Source organism: Xiphias gladius, chromosome 3 (assembly GCF_016859285.1).
Source record: "Xiphias gladius isolate SHS-SW01 ecotype Sanya breed wild chromosome 3, ASM1685928v1, whole genome shotgun sequence".
Lineage (NCBI taxonomy): Eukaryota > Metazoa > Chordata > Actinopteri > Istiophoriformes > Xiphiidae > Xiphias > Xiphias gladius.
In genome coordinates this window covers 18,704,717-18,722,463 of record NC_053402.1, presented here as the reverse complement: position 1 = coordinate 18,722,463, position 17,747 = coordinate 18,704,717, and the positions used below count along the sequence as shown (strand labels likewise).

Below are 17,747 nucleotides of genomic sequence, written 5' to 3'. Positions count from 1 at the left end.
GTGTGTGTGTGTGTGTGTGTGTGTGTGTGTGTGTGTGTGTGTGTGTGTGTGTGTGTGTGTGTGTGTGTTTTTACACAGACATGTAACCTAACTTCCAAGCCCATCCCCAAAAAACACATTCACATATGCATAAACGCACAAATATGCACATACACACACAAACACACACAGCTGCGCCTGCGTACACGTTGACCTCTTCTATGAGCTCTGACTCTGACTATGATAATATTGACTTGACTATTTTAACTGAATATAAACCATACCCCAGGGGAGATCTTCTTTTAAATGTCTTAAAAATGCATTTTTTTTAATGCCATTCTCTTGAATTTACTTTTGTGTGTGTGTGTGTGTGTGCAATTATATTTTAACCTCACACATTACTGTGCTACTGTGTTTTTATTCCACTTTAATCTGGTGTTTTCTTGCATTTATGTCTTCGCATAAAGAACTTTTTATCTTGCTTTTTAAAAAGAAAAACCAGTTGTGGTGACGGACATGTCTTGAAATGAGATTTAAGGTGAGCAAAGAGAAACTTCCCCCCCTCCAACAGATGAATTTGAAAACATCCTCCTAGTGTCAAACTCACACACACATAATTCTGCACAGAGAAATATCAATGAGGAAAAACAGATTTTTGATGGGAAAGCAACAATAAATCACAGTAATAAGGCCAAATCAAGAATAACATATTAATCATAGACTTTCTGCCTACAGTCAACTGAGTACATGTTCCCGATTGCATCAACATCATCAGCATGAGGATCCATGCTATGGCTGGTGGCCAGAAACAGACTAACACAAGCTTAACAGTGCAAGGCCTGGTCCTGGAGCGGGGACAGGGGACTGATCCGGGGTCAGGTCTGTTTGTGCCCAGTATGATCTCAGCACATCTGTGTGCAGTGTGAGGGCTCGGCCACAGATGGCCTCCCATTAAACAGTGTGATTAGTGTGGCGCCCGTATGGAGGCCTGTGAGGATGAGAGGTCGGCTGCCTTCTGAAGGAGATTAATACAAGAGCGCGGTCAGGGAGGCGCACCTGCCATCCGTCTACTCAAAGACCGGCAAACCATGAGATCTAACACTAACTCAGTTTGAAGTGCAGTCTTCCAGAAGTGGAATTGCCATTTAATCACTTGATAAATTCTGGGTTCATGATCATGAAGAACAGAAAACAGGAAGAGTGAAGTTCCAGTTTGAAACGTCTGAGAATAAATGCAGTCTGGCGTGTAGTCAATGTTCAGGGCGAACCTTCCAGTCTTCATGTGATTTTTCCTGATATCTGTAACACAATCTCTTCTATCCCAGTCATGCCATGCAGCATTCGAATCCCACCCTAACCTGCCACTGTCATGGATGTCTCCCATGAGAAATCAAAAGGCTTGTAAGCGGTGCTAATGCTACAGTTTCCCACGGATACTACAGGAGCTAAAAGGGGCTGAAACGCAGAGAGGTCAGCCAGGAATCCCGTTTCTGGCACTAGTCTGCAGAAATACTTTAGAAAAAAATCTTTACGATTCCCTCATTTTAGAATTACCTGCGTGAACAGGTTAGGAGCACTTCTGATTTTAAGTTTACAGTTTGAAATTTAGTCAGAAAAGATGCCAACATGCTAAATCCCTATTCTTTTAATGAGCTCCTGACAGTAGAACAAGGACTCTGCTAATCCGTTTAATATGAGAGGATCAGCCCAGTTGGACCCACCACAAGGGATAAACCGCTTCTCTGTGGGATGGAAGCTGCTCTTGTTCCCCGGCTGGAGCTGGGCCAAGGCCGGTGCCAGAAAATTAATCCCGGTAACAAACAGAACGGATTCCCTCAGGTGACCAGGTTCGACAGTCTGGGAAAAAAAGGTGTCTGCGTTTATGTGTGTGCTTGTGGAGTCTGTAATGATGCAGGATTTCCTGACAGGTGGTATGTTGAATAAACGCCATGTGGGAACCCCTGCTTGGCCTTCATCCTTTAATACGGAGTCCTTCTGCTATTATTTAACACCAGTTTCCCTGATTTTAATAGCAATTAACGGATCATGAAGATAAATGACAGCTTTCAGTGTCTGAAAAATAATGAGAGATCACAGAAATTGCTTTTTTTTTAAAAACCTCCTAGGTTTACAATGTAAAGCTAGATAGTTTTGTGACTTTAAAGGAATAGTTCAACATTTTGGGAAAGAGGCGTATTCACTTTCATGTCAAGAGTTGGAGAAGATCCATACAACTCCTATATCTGTACATTAAATATGTTGCTGGAACCAGCAGCTGGTTAGCTTAGCTTAGCACAAAGACAGGTAAACAGGGGGAAACCCACAGCACGTCTAAAGCTCAATAATTAACATTTTATATTTATTTTGTGTAATCCTGAAACTGAAGTGTAAACAGTGGGGTTTGAGAATGGAGTATTTGTTGGACATGACCACTAAGTTCCTCAAAAATGTCAAATTTTTCCTTTTTACGCTTTCGTTTTTGTACGGAAGAAACAAACAAAATATAAGGTAAGAAAAAATGAGAAAACATAAGGCTTTATTGATCTGCAGGGGGGAATATTATGATGTTGCAGCAGCACAACTACAGAGACGAAAGTACAGATTAATAGAGGAAAAGTAAAACACAATTAAATAAGAAAATACAAAAAGCAATTCAAGTCGAAATTAAAAGGCAACAAATATTCATACGGTACTCAACCTATTAATAAGTCAGACTTAGAGGTTCTGGTTGGCGGATTTTGGTACCTTTGGACAGAGCAAAGGCTAGCTATTTCCCTCTGTTTGCCACCATCATGCTAAGCTAGGCTAAGCTAAACTGGTGGTAGCTTCATATTTATCGTACAGACGTGAGAGTGGTAACGATTTTCTCACCGAACTTGGCAAGAAAGTGAATAAGTGTATCTCTCAAAATTTCAAATGATTGCTTTAGGGATAACAGAAAAATTAAGAATTTGATGCTAATTTGAACCTGAAGGTAAAAAAATTATATTAACCATTGTATGTTCGACCATTTACCAGAGTGTCTTCGATAATTAGCCAGGATTAGCTATATTATCTCTCACTGTTTTCACATGGGAGTAAAGTCATTTAGCTGACACATCTGCCACATCTGCCACAGTCACATCTGCTTTTCATTGTCATGGCTCCTTAATTTGTCTGGCCTATCGTGTTGCCCTGTATCCCACTTGGTAAACAATAAGCCATGACTGAACTTTGCCACTCCGCATTACAAAAACATGAACTGAAATCCTCATGAGTCGTAAAAACAACAAGTAAAAGGTTGAAATCTTGTAGACTGTGAAACTGAGACGGGGTAATTAATCTTTCCAGTAATAGACCTCTGGATGCGGAGCAAACATTCATTAAAATCCTAAATAGCAACAGATGTGATGTAGTATATACTGCAGGGATGGTTAACCTATATTGCAGTATCAGAGGAGAGTATTGTGATGAAGCTCAGGGGGGCAACAAACATCTCTGACATATTGGGCCCTTTCCTGATGGGGAATGTTTGCGGTAGTTTCCTTTCTGCCCGTTGGGAGACACCACAAACGTTTGGTCATTTCTAAACAGATCGAGTAACAGGACGCCCTGAAGTGTGAGACCCAAAGGAGTCCCGTCACCTTTTTACCTGTGGTCACACAGCCAATAGTAATGTAAAATGAAGGAATCACAAAATTCTTTCTGCGGGAGCTTTTACAAAAGCACAATTTGCTTTGTGTATGATCAATAAGTTGTATGTGACAAGAATTGGAGATCACACCGTGTATTTTTACTTTTTCACAGCTTTGGCATTCAACCAGTTTGCCTTTATAGGATTATTTCTGCTTTGTTCACCTCTCCTCTTGTACTCCTTCTTTTACTTTTACTTTGTGTCCCTTACTGCTGGAATATTTATCAATTTACAACGTTTCAGTCCTCATCAGGTATATGGACAAGGCTCTCAGTATTTCCATATTATCCAATCGGAGGCCCATGGAAATTAGTTCAACTAGTGAATGAAACACCTTGAGCAAATGCAGACACACTGACATCTAGGTTAGTAAGTGAAGAAAACTTTTTACTAAAGATTAGAAAAGGATTAGAAAATGACACAAGGGCAAAATGCCAATTAATAAAGAAAAACACACAGTGTTATCATGCATAAAACATTACAGCAACATCTATATAGAACCACAGTATCCAAAGGTCAAAAAACAGAAAATGACATAAAGTACATTATGAGTAATAGTACCAATAACTTGTTATAAGAAACTATAACAGCATTTAAGACTCAATAAAAGAAAAGAAAAAAAAAACAATACGATAAAAAAAAAAACGTTAGATGAAAAGTTTTGCAGTGTTTTCACTATTCAAGGTGTTAATCTACAAGGTAACTCAAGCTATTACTGTAGTTAACTGTTGTGTGGTGAAATGTACAAATTTCCCTCTGACATGTAGTCAAATACAAGTATCACAAAATGGAAGTACTCATGTAGAGTACAAGTACCTCAAAACTGAACTTAAGTACAGTATTTGACTAGTACTTAGCTATTTTCCACTACTCAGCCAAACCCCCTCATGTCTTCACCTTTTAGCCTCACGTCTAAGTGTTTCGAGTCTTACCAGGATGAACATGGGTTATCTTTGCTTCACTCGCTCTTTGTTTCTGTTATATTTTTATAACAATGCAGCTCAATGATTTTGCTTTGTAATATCTTTTTTTTCCCCCTGAATTCTGGTGTTTGTTGTTTGACAACGGCGGAGTTCTACGTTCCACGTTCCACTGAACACATTCTCTAGTTCCTGAATATTTCCAGAACAACGATTCCTACTTTTTAACACCTTTCTTATGAAGCTGTTTCTCTAAATTTTTGATTAGTGCATAAGACAAGGGGACATCTGGATTTGAACCAGAGACCTCTTGATCTGCAGTCAAATGCTCTACCACTGAGCTATACCCCCTCATGACTTTTGTACAAGATTATGTGTGTATACACAATTGTGGGTTTAGTGGAAAAAGCCTCAGTGAAAATAACTGATTTTTCGAATATTTACTGACTGAAATAAGGGCAGATGTTAAATGCAAAAGGACTATCACAATGGCTTAACATCCCCATGTGGTTTCTGTGTATAATCTGCTCCTTTACAAAACTTTTGAGGGTTTCGCTCAGTTGTACAGCATTTCACTGCAGATCAAAAGGTCTCCAGTTCAAATCCATATGCCCCTTTGTTTTATGCAGTAGTCAGACTACACTCAGAGGCAGTCTGGGCCACATATGGCCACGTTCTTTTAGCAGTGTGTAAGCAAACTTATCGTGGGCCACAATGAAGGATGCTTACTCAGCTGACGTCTTCTGTGTAAGCGGATTTTCGTTCTCATTCATAAACAAATAAAAGTCGTACAAATTGCATCCTTGATGTGGATGCAATTTGATGTATCTATGTTGTCTGAAAATTTCAAAAACCCATTAGCGATTTATTACAAGTGCTTCAAACATCTTGGGTGATTTGGTTTGTGTGGAACAGGCCAAGGATTGGAACCAATTTGTATTGTTTTGATTTCTTCTTCTTCTCCTTCTTATTTTAATTTCTGGCAGACTAGGCACGGGAAATACATTGCTAGTCCCCCCACCGGTTAAAAACAACATTTGATCTTTGCAAACGGAATTGATGTACATGTTTATTTGCATATAGAGAGTTTATCTGAATAGCCTGAGTGAAGTAAAAAGTCAGGGGGTATAGCTCAGTGGTAGAGCATTTGACTGCAGATCAAGAGGTCTCTGGTTCAAGTCCAGATGCCCCCTTGTCCTATAGAATAATCAAAAATGTAGACAAACAGCTGTATGTAGGAATCTACACTAGAAAATGTGCTCAGTGGAGTGTAGACCTCTGTCAAGGCCAATGGTAAACACCAGACTTCAGGGCAAAAGAAGGCATAGTACAGGTGTGGATGCACCAAGGATGCATTGAGATCTGATCACTTGGAGCCAGTCTGGGGAGCATATAGCCACATTATTTTAGCAGGCGACTTGGTTTGTCTGCAACAGGCCAAAGATTAGACCCAATTTGTATTGTTCTGATTTCTTCTTCTTCTCCTTCTCTTTTAATTTCTGGCAGACTAGGGAGGGGAAGTGCATTGCTAGCCCCCCCATCAGTTAAAAACAACAACACATCTGTCCAAACGGAATTGATGTACATGTTTATTTGCATATAGAGCGAGGAGGTGAGATCCAATCATACGTGGCCACTCAACACGCATCCTAATGCCAGGTATGAACTGACGTATTTAAAGCTCTCTACTTGTGATCGGATATAACAAGAGATGCAATGCCGGTCTGAACAGGGCCTTAGCATCCCCTGTGTGTGTTTCTCTGAATAGTGTGGGGAAAGAAGTCTCAGGGGTCAGTGTCAGTGGTTTGACTGCAGATCAAGAGGTCAACTGTCTCTGGGTTCAACTCGATGCCTTGCCTTATGCTGCAGTAGTCAAACAACATTGCAGAAACAGTTTATAGAAATGTGTTGTTACAAAGGAATCATTGTTGTGGGTTGTTATGAAAAAAAAATGAAAAAAACTAGAAAATGTGCTCAGTAGAGTGTAGACCTCTGTCAAGGCCAATGGCAAACAACATTTGGTTTGTCTGGAACCAGACTTCAGGGGAAAAGAAGGCATAGTACAGGTGTGAATGCACCCAGGATGCATTGAGATCTGATCACTTGGAGCCAGTCTGGGGTGCATATGGCCACATTATTTTAGCAGTGTGTAAGCAAACTTGTCCTGATTTTCGTACTCATTCACAAACAAATACAAGTCGTACAAATTGCGTAAACTGGCCTTATCCACGATGTCCAAAAATTTGAAAAACCCAATAGCGATATATTACGAGTACGTCAAACATCTCGGGCAATTTGGTTTGTCTGCAACAGGCCAAAGATTAGACCCAATTTGTATTGTTCTGATTCTGCATCCTGGGTGCATTCACACCTGTACTATGCCTTCTTTTCCCCTGAAGTCTGGTGTATGTTGTTTGCCATTGGCCTTGACAGAGGTCTACACTCTACTGAGCACATTTTCTAGTTTTCCAAATATTTTCATAACAACCCAGCTCAATGATTCCTACTTTGTAACACATTTCTATAAAGCTGTTTCTGCAAATGTTTGACTACTGCATAAGACAAGGGGGCATCCGGAGTTGAACCAGAGACCTCTTGATCTGCAGTCAAATGCTCTACCACTGAGCTATACCCCCTGACTTTTACTCCACCCAGACTATTCAGAGAAACCACATAGGGATGCTAAGGCCCTGTTCAGACCGGGCATTAACCTGCACCCTGCATGCTGGGTGATCCGATCACAAGTAGATAGCTTTAAATACGTCAGTTCATACCTGGCATTAGGATGCCTGTTGAGTGGCCACGTATGATTGGATCTCACCTCCTCGCTCTATATGCAAATAAACATGTACATCAATTCCGTTTGGACAGATGTGTTGTTGTTTTTAACCGATGGGGGGGCTAGCAATGCACTTCCCCTCCCTAGTATGCCAGAAATTAAAAGAGAAGGAGAAGAAGAAGAAATCAGAACAATACAAATTGGGTCTAATCTTTGGTCTGTTGCAGACAAACCAAATCGCCTGAATCAGGACAAGTTTGCTTACACACTGCTAAAAAAACGTGGCCATATGCAGCCCAGACTGGCTCCAAGTGATCAGATCTCAATGTATCTTGGGTGCATTCACACCTGTACTTATAGCTGTCACACGTACTATGACTTCTTTCCTCCTGAATTCTGGTGTATGTTGTTTGACATTGGCAGAGTTTTACGCTCCACTGAGCACATTATCTGGTTCCTGAAAATTTCCAGAACAACCCAGCTCAATGATTCCTACTTTTTAACACCTTTCTGATAAAGCTGTTTCAGCAAATATTTCATTATTCTATAGGACAAGGGGGCATCTGGATTTGAACCAGAGACCTCTTGATCTGCAGTCAAATGCTCTACCACTGAGCTATACCCCCTGACTTTTACTTCACTCAGGCTATTCAGAGAAACTCTCTATATGCAAATAAACATGTACATCAATTCCGTTTGCAAAGATCAAATGTTGTTTTTAACCGGTGGGGGGACTAGCAATGTATTTCCCGTGCCTAGTCTGCCAGAAATTAAAATAAGAAGGAGAAGAAGAAGAAGAAATCAAAACAATACAAATTGGTTCCAATCCTTGGCCTGTTCCACACAAACCAAATCACCCAAGATGTTTGAAGCACTTGTAATAAATCGCTAATGGGTTTTTGAAATTTTCAGACAACATAGATACATCAAATTGCATCCACATCAAGGATGCAATTTGTACGACTTTTATTTGTTTATGAATGAGAACGAAAATCCGCTTACACAGAAGACGTCAGCTGAGTAAGCATCCTTCATTGTGGCCCACGATAAGTTTGCTTACACACTGCTAAAAGAACATGGCCATATGTGGCCCAGACTGCCTCTGAGTGTAGTCTGACTACTGCATAAAACAAAGGGGCATATGGATTTGAACTGGAGACCTTTTGATCTGCAGTGAAATGCTGTACAACTGAGCGAAACCCTCAAAAGTTTTGTAAAGGAGCAGATTATACACAGAAACCACATGGGGATGTTAAGCCATTGTGATAGTCCTTTTGCATTTAACATCTGCCCTTATTTCAGTCAGTAAATATTCGAAAAATCAGTTATTTTCACTGAGGCTTTTTCCACTAAACCCACAATTCTGTATACACTCAGATCTCTATGGAAGCCCGTTTCCATTTTGTTACTGATGATTCTTAAATTACCTGAATTGCTTTTTAATTTTATTAAATAAAAATTACTCATTAAGTAAAAATGTTGCACTAACAAGTCAAATTATGAGATAAAAATGAAAAATTATGTGATAAAATGTAACGATTTTGATTTTTTTGAGCACTGAGCTATACCCCCTGACTTTTACTTTACTCATGCAATTCAGAGAAACCACATAGGGATGCTAAGGCCCTGTTCAGACCGGGCATTAACTTGCATCTTGGGTTATCCGATCACAAGTAGAGAGCTTTAAATACGTCAGTTCATACCTGGCATTAGGATGCGTGTTGAGTGGCCACGTATGATTGGATCTCACCTCCTCGCTCTATATGCAAATAAACATGTACATCAATTCCGTTTGGACAGATGTGTTGTTGTTTTTAACCGATGGGGGGGCTAGCAATGCACTTCCCCTCCCTAGTCTGCCAGAAATTAAAAGAGAAGGAGAAGAAGAAGAAATCAGAACAATACAAATTGGCTCTAATCTTTGGCCTGTTGCAGACAAACCAAATCGCCTGCTAAAAGAATGTGGCCATATGCACCCCAGACTGGCTCCAAGTGATCAGATCTCAATGCATCCTTGGTGCATTCACACCTGTACTATGCCTTCTTTTGCCCTGAAGTCTGGTGTTTACCATTGGCCTTGACAGAGGTCTACACTCCACTGAGCACATTTTCTAGTTTTCCAAATATTTTCATAACACCCAGCTCAATGATTCCTACTTTTTAACACCTTTCTGATGATGCTGTTTGTCTAAATTTTTGATTATTCTATAGGACAAGGGGGCATCTGGATTTGAACCAGAGACCTCTTGATCTGCAGTCAAATGCTCTACCACTGAGCTATACCCCCTGACTTTTGCTTCACTCAGGCTATTCAGAGAAACTCTCTATATGCAAATAAACATGTACATAAATTCCGTTTGCAAAGATCAAATGTTGTTTTTAACCGATGGGGGGACTAGCAATGTATTTCCCCTCCCTAGTCTGCCAGAAATTAAAATAAGAAGGAGAAGAAGAAGAAATCAAAACAATAAAAATTGGTTCCAATCTTTGGCCTGTTGCAGACAAACCAAATTGCCCGAGAGGTTTGATGTACTCGTAATATATCGCTATTGGGTTTTTCAAATTTTCAGACATCGTGGATAAGGCCAGTTTACGCAATTTGTACGACTTGTATTTGTTTGTGAATGAGTACGAAAATCCACTTACACAGAAGACGTCAGTTGAGTAGGCATCCTTCATTGTGGCCCAGGACAAGTTTGCTTACACACTGCTAAAATAACGTGGCCATATGCACCCCAGACTGGCTCCAAGTGATCAGATCTCAATGCATCCTGGGTGCATTCACACCTGTACTATGCCTTCTTTTCCCCTGAAGTCTGGTGTTTGCCATCGGCCTTGACAGAGGTCTACACTCTACTGAGCACATTTTCTAGTTTTCCAAATATTTTCATAACAACCCAGCTCAATGATTCCTACTTTGTAACACCTTTCTGATGAAGCTGTTTCTGCAAATGTTTGACTACTGCATAAGACAAGGGGGCATCTGGAGTTGAACCAGAGACCTCTTGATCTGCAGTCAAATGCTCTACCACTGAGCTATACCCCCTTATAACATTTTGTTCTAAGATTATTCAAACAAACGACATGGGGATGCTAAGGCCCTATTCAGACCAGGCATGAACCTGCATGCTGGGTGACCTGATCACAAGTAGATAGCTTTAAATACGTCAGCTCATACCTGGCATTAGGATGCCTGTTGAATGGCCACGTATGATTGGATCTCACCTCCTCGCTCTATATGCAAATAAACATGTACATCAATTCCGTTTGGACAGATGTGTTGTTGTTTTTAACCGGTGGGAGGACTAGCAATGTATTTCCCGTGCCTAGTCTGCCAGAAATTAAAATAAGAAGGAGAAGAAGAAGAAGAAATCAAAACAATACAAATTGGTTCCAATCCTTGGCCTGTTCCAGACAAACCAAATCACCCAAGATGTTTGAAGCACCTGTAATAAATCACTATTGGGTTTTTGAAATTTTCAGACAACATAGATACATCAAATTGCATCCACATCAAGGATGCAATTTGTACGACTTTTATTTGTTTATGAATGAGAACGAAAATCCGCTTACACAGAAGACGTCAGCTGAGTAAGCATCCTTCATTGTGGCCCACGACAAGTTTGCTTACACACTGCTAAAAGAACTACGTCAGTTCATACCTGGCATTAAGATGCGTGTTGAGTGGCCACGTATGATTGGATCTCACCTCCTCGCTCTATATGCAAATAAACATGTACATCAATTCCGTTTGGACAGATGTGTTGTTGTTTTTAACCGATGGGGGGGCTAGCAATGCACTTCCCCTCCCTAGTCTGCCAGAAATTAAAAGAAGAAGAAGAAATCAGAACAATACAAATTGGTTCCAATCTTTGGCCTGTTGCAGACAAACCAAATTGCCCAAGATGTTTGACGTACTCGTAATATAGCGCTATTGGGTTTTTCAAATTTCCGGACATCGTGGATAAGGCCATTTATGCAATTTGTACGACTTGTATTTGTTTGTGAATGAGTACGAAAATCAGGACAAGTTTGCTTACACACTGCTAAAAGAATGTGGCCATATGCAGCCCAGGCTGGCTCCAAATGATCAGATCTCAATGCATCTTGGGTGCATTCACACCTGTACTTATAGCTGTCACACGTATTATGATTTTTTTCCTCCTGAATTCTGGTGTTTGTTGTTTGACATTGGCGGAGTTCTACGCTCCACTGAGCACATTATCTAGTTCCTGAATATTTCCAGAATAACCCAGCTCAATGATTCCTACTTTTTAACACCTTTCTTATGAAGCTGTTTCTCTAAATTCTTGATTACTACATAAGACAAGAGTAACGATTTTGATTTTTTATCTCAAAATTTTGTCAAACCATGAAAATATTTAATAATTTTTCATCTTTTTTTTCCCATTACTGACAGAAATAGTCCTCCATAGATATCCTTCTGGAAAAAAAAAGGAAATTACAAAATGTGTGTAACACCCACATAACACCCATAACCACACAACTCTGGAGTGTAACCTCAGCAGTTTCCCACCACAGTCTCTCTCACTGCAGCTCCCCTCTGCCTGCCGTCCCATGAGAGTCTGACATATCAGACTGCTCTGTCATTTTCACAGTATCAGATCCCACAGCCCGATTCTTCCACCGTAATACACACAAAGATCGTATCTCTGCACCTCTTCATGTTCGACAACAGAAAGCCTTCCCTGTAGCACTGGTGAGAAAGGAGGCAACAAATAGGATACTATGCCAATCTCCCCCGTCATTCATAATTCAGGCTGTCCAATCCTTTTTTCTTTTTTTTTTTTTCTGTTTGGAGCCACAGTTGTGAGGGTGTAAAGACTAGACTAGACTAGAGTCCTCCCAATTTAATGTGTCAGTCATTTGATGTTCCCACAACAGCAAGAGCTGGCACAAAGAGAGAGTGCTGGGAACTATTAGGCTGACAGAGTGGAAGTAGGCCAGGAGCAGGGGGTGACGAGCAGGTCTGAACAGTTATGCAAATAGCTTGTGTTTGCCTGGTTATGAAGAGGAGAGTGAAAAGGAACAATTATGACCACTGGAGGGGGGGGGGGCTTAAAATAGGACATCAGCCACCAGCCGTGAGTTTCCTGTTTTCATTGGATCTGCAGTGTTGTGTCTTTCTCCTCCGCAGCAAAAATCTCCCTTGCCTCAAAGCACAGAGTTTGTTTATTTAGCCAAGAAATTAAGATTAAACTTTATCGCTACCAATGCGTCCTCTAAAAAAATCTAAAGTAAACTAAATCTGACGTGCGGATTTTACTCTTTATGAATAAGTCCTGTGATTACAGAGAAAAACAAATCGCATTATGCACACCACCTCTGCAACGGCTCACACATTTGACATATTTAGATGAGAAAGAGGCTGATCAGAGGGCACGGCAAATATTTAGAAGTACTTCAATGACTCCACTGTCTTTTCTTTGTATGCTGGACCTCCCATTAGACGTCCCCGAAAGGTAGCTACAGGCCTCAGATAAAAAAAGAATGTTTGGGAAAATGGCTTTTTTTTTTTTTTTTAGGTCATACAACCACCACCCTCCTCCTTTTTGACATCTACATTATGATATGGAAATAACTCAAAACCTTTATGGGTCGCTTGAGTTGAATATTTTTCCCATGAATTTATTGAGCTCTTGATGGAAATATAAACCTGAAGGGTCTCCAGTGAATATGTAGCTTCCAGTTACAATGAGTAGGTTTTTTACAGCGTAGAGAAGTCCAAACTGTTGTTGAACAAATGAGTTTGGTATATGACAAAAACTGATCCGATTTAACAAGGCTGATATTTCTGAGTGACTCACATACGATCACAGAATAAAAGACGGTTTAGAGATTGTATTGGCTGAGCAGACGATATTATGTTCGACATGTAACCTGACATGTTAGCTTCTGGTTGACCATTTACGGTTTGACAGAATCCAGCTGCTTTGGCAAAAATAAAAAAATAAACATAAATAAATAAATTAATTAAAACAGCACACATACGATGGCAGAAATTTACATTTATATTCACATGTCTACATTTCATTGTCAACCTGTGAAAACCACGTGTCTCCGAAACATTCAGCCCTGTTTCCAGCTTTGCGATATTTTTAAGCATGCACGAATGCGGGGCATTTTTCTCAACGCACGAAGGAAAAATCGTTCACTTTTTCGAAAACAATCAAAAATAAAAATTTCAGCAAATTTGACATAAAAAACATTTTATATTTATTGTTGATTGTTGTTATTGTTGTTGAGATTCTGTTACTGTTGCATAAGTGTTTTAATGGTCATGATACCAGCGGTGGAAAGTAACTTACTACTGTACTTAAATACAAATTTGAGATATTTCCATTTCATTCTACTTCATGCTTCTATTCCACTACACTGCTGCTTACACATATATGCATACATAATAATAAACCAATTATATAATATATATAGTATAACACTCACAAGGGCGAACGTTTTTTTTTTATTTCCGAACACTTTTTCTTGTGATACATTTTGCTGATAAATCAATTTTGCTGGTAATTAGTATTTTCTTAATGGCAGTATTGCTACTTTTATTGAAGTATCTGAAGACCTCCTCCACCATAGCATGATGCCATAGAATATCGTGGCAGCACCGATATTCAAGGCAGAAAAAAGAAGATTTGGTCTCATAACCTAGTTTACCAGTTCATTGTGTTTACCTGAAGGAGGTCCACTCAGACCTGTGGGAACGCTCTCTGCGGATCAATAAAAATGGGTTGTATTTATTTGTTTCTCCAGCAGCTGAAGCATTCTCAGCTGTGGTCCTTGGAGACTTTCCTCTACTGTTGCATGAGGAGGGAAACTGAAGCCGAGTTCTGGGGAGGACGCCCGGTCCCCTGGCCCTCACTTCTGGTGTGACCTGTAATCCCATCAGAGCTAGTGTGTCCATGATGGGAAAATAAACACAGCCGAGGACAGATCCCACCGGCCGGCTCTCATCCACGGATCCTCAGAGTGTAGTCTTATTCCATAGGTACTTTTTTATAGCTCGTCCACATTTGAAAAGTGGTATCCAATACTAACCTTCATCATTGTTAGCATTGCTTTCATTATTATAAAAAGAAACGACCACGACTTATCTTAACACGTATCAAAGACACCCAACAAGAGTCGATCGTGTTTGTTTTCTTCAAACTACTTTTTTGTAGTTTGAAGAAAACAAACAAGATGTTTTTTAAATAGTTTTCAACAACTGTAATTCCACCAGTGTACATCCGTAAGTGGAGGCTGGTGTATAAATAGATGATGAATGACAATATAGTACGTACTCTTTTCATGGGGGAAGTTATATTGCACATTAGTAAACATTAATATCAGCCTATAACTACACTGTAGCATGTTATACATCATTTATTAAAAGTTTGTGTAGTGTTTTTAAATGCTAAATAGGGACACGTAAAGTGTTAGCAAAAACGTGCATATTTACATTACGTTAACGATGAAAAGATGGGTTGATTTCACTAAATTCCTGTTTGATGTTTTACAGTAGCGTTACAATAACTTTTACACTCAGGCTGCTGCCCTGAAACATTCACGTGACCCTATGACGGAATGAGATCTGCGTGTATGAAAGTTATTAACAGGGAAAAAGACGTTTTTATGAACACAATCCAAGATACTGAGTTTGGTGTGCAGGAGATCTAGGACCTCGTTCAGCAGCACCGCAGATCATAATGTGAAAGACTGAAATTCAATAGACACATATTTGAATCAGTTACTAACAAACAAAAGCCTCAGAAAGCAGAAACATCCAGGGAACCATCCTGAGGAATTTTAAAACAAACTGAAGTATAAAAGAAATGGAAACATTATGTGGGGAAAAGAATGATGTGGCTTTGAGCTAATGTCTTCCATGTTGTGTTGGATCTTTCTTCCTTTTTTTTTCTCCAACAAGTTGGATCTATATACACTATGTAGAGTATCAAATTGTAGCTGACATCTTCCAGAGCTGAGTGTTCACATGTGTTTTCAGTTTTTGTGGTGCGTATCACAGAATTTAAAAAAGAGATACTTAGTGCTGTAATGAGACTTCTTGGACTGCAGTGAGATGGCCACAGAGATGATGGACTTGTCTCCATGCAACACCACTGCACTGGGAGCACAATGGGATTCTTTACCTGCTGAATCACATTTGCATCACATGTAATCAGAGTTGTAAAAGCGGGATCTATAAACAGCAGGCTTTTAATGTCACCATCCCACTGAGGCGTCTCCGGCTGCTCAGATCCCCGAGCATGCTGGTACGATCAGGGGGGAAACCAGACCCACTGTGGTGTTTGATTGTGGGTTTGTGGGCACTGTGGTAGGGAAGTGGGCCTGTCTGAAGAAACAGGATTTCATCTCTTGCTCTTAGATGGGTGAGGGGCAACATCCACTGATCCTCAGAGTCAGTGTAGTCTTATTCCATAGGTACCTTTTTATAGCTCTTGTCCACACCTGAGCAGTTGTAGTCATCATGGTTAGCATTGTTTTCATTATTATAAAAAGAAACAACCATGATTTATCTTAACACGTATTAAAGACACCCACGAGTCCATCGTGCAAAATGACCACTAACAGACACAAAATTTCCACTGAGACTTGTGTCGTTTGTAGTCATTTTGTGTCTGGGGGGTCCTATATAGGAGGGGTGTGGGGGCCTTTTACCTGTCTGTGCCCAGGGGCCAATTTTCTCATAATTCATCCATGCTCCGGAGAGTTTTAACTCTCAAACAATGCATGCTGGGAAGTCTGTTGGTATGCTAATCTTGTTTCTTTAGAGACTCTGTTTGATGAGTTGAGTGATCTCTCAGTAGTTCGTTCATCAAACTCAACATTTTGAGTTGAATTGAGTTGAAATTAATAAAACTTGGCAACACTTAACTTTAAGTCCTCCGATTTAAGAATTATAAGCAGTATATATACTTTTAATAAATTGTTTATAACACACTATAAAGCAAGTAAACCCAGCAGAAAGAGGCGGTTAATCGAAGAAGAATGGAGGCCACAGAGACAACCCCTTTCTATGCTCACTTTTTCAAAAAGGTGAACAAACGGCCTTTTCAGAAACAACAAAGCAGAGAGGCAACGTATGTCCCGTGTGTGCCAGAATTAAAAGGAATAAAACACCTGCAGTGGAAAAGACGTTTTTCTTTGGAAAGACACATTTCTGGTTCTGCGAGTAAAGACAGAGGAGTTAACTATAGAGAAGCAGGAAGTGTCGAAACTTTATTGTCGGGACCAAAATTGTCCGAGTCACCCCCTGTGTGACTTTCTCTGAATTGTTGTGCCTGACATAAGTCTTTATCTTCATACTTTGGATATTGTTAACATCCTTAGGGTAAAATTCTGTTTAAGAAAAAGACAGAGATAACTTTGGCTCCAATCTTGCACCAAAGCAAAACTAGACATGTGTTTGATACTAAACTGTCTAAATATGGCAGTCATTGGGAGTTGGGCGCTTTTGAGGATCCAGCAGCTGCATGTTGGTCTAAACGGAACCCGTGTCTTTTGGTCAGCGTCCCAGCACCAGACGGCACTCAGTTGTGAGAGCCAGAATTTGAATAACAAGTGTTCAGGAACGGCCAACTGTTTAGAGTCCTCACAAGGTCAGAGAGGAACAATAGCGCCAGTTTCTCTGGTGAACACCCGGCTCACACTCGGCTGAGTTTAAATAACTTCACCTTGGGGAGAAAGAAAAAATAAAAGGGAGAGAAGTGAATCTGATTTGGAGAAAAAACCATAAACTTTTCTCCTAATGGGTCAAGTTGTGAGTATGATGAAGATTTTTTCTCCAGGTGCGAAAAATACACCTTTTCTCGTGGCCACCTGCAGCTTTGTTTTCTTTGGGTCAATCTTTTACAGGTCTTATACCAGACCCCCCCCCCCCCGACACACACACAAACACACACACACACACAGACACACACACACACACACACACACACACACACACGTTTGTACTTCTATCTTTGTGCATTCCCTAGCCCCTTACCCTAACCTCCATCACGACGAAATGCCTAAACCCAACCCTTACTCTCACCTTAACCTAAACCTAATTCCAACTCTAACCCCAAAACCAAGTCCTGACCCTCAAACAGCCTTTTAAAGCTGTCTCAGAAAATGTCCTCATTCCAATGGTTTAAAACTCAAACTGCCCCCCACAATGTATAGCCATTCAATTGTATAGCCGTACAATTACACACACACACACACACACACACACGCACACACACAGCTATAAGCACGCCCCATTCACGCGTCACTGACTGCCATGCTGCATTCAAGGACCTCCCATGGGGCGTGGCCAGTATGCAAGCTTATATATTTTCCCTCGTAGAGCTTCACTTATTCGCTCTTCAGCTATGCACCA

General features: G+C 40.3%; 6 non-coding genes across 6 annotated transcripts; 1 reads left to right on the top strand and 5 right to left on the bottom strand.

Annotated features, from left to right (window-relative positions):
- Positions 1-4,851: 4,851 nt before the first annotated feature.
- Positions 4,852-4,923, bottom strand: trnac-gca. Its single transcript has one exon. It is a non-coding gene; the product is annotated as a tRNA-Cys (tRNA).
- Positions 4,924-5,693: 770 nt separating this feature from the next.
- Positions 5,694-5,765, top strand: trnac-gca. The gene has a single exon. It is a non-coding gene; the product is annotated as a tRNA-Cys (tRNA).
- Positions 5,766-7,136: 1,371 nt separating this feature from the next.
- Positions 7,137-7,208, bottom strand: trnac-gca. Its single transcript has one exon. It is a non-coding gene; the product is annotated as a tRNA-Cys (tRNA).
- A 697-nt stretch (positions 7,209-7,905) lies between these two features.
- trnac-gca lies at positions 7,906-7,977 on the bottom strand. Its single transcript has one exon. It is a non-coding gene; the product is annotated as a tRNA-Cys (tRNA).
- A 1,589-nt stretch (positions 7,978-9,566) lies between these two features.
- On the bottom strand, positions 9,567-9,638 carry trnac-gca. The gene has a single exon. It is a non-coding gene; the product is annotated as a tRNA-Cys (tRNA).
- Positions 9,639-10,325: 687 nt separating this feature from the next.
- Positions 10,326-10,397, bottom strand: trnac-gca. The gene has a single exon. It is a non-coding gene; the product is annotated as a tRNA-Cys (tRNA).
- Between the last annotated feature and the right edge of the window lie 7,350 nt (positions 10,398-17,747).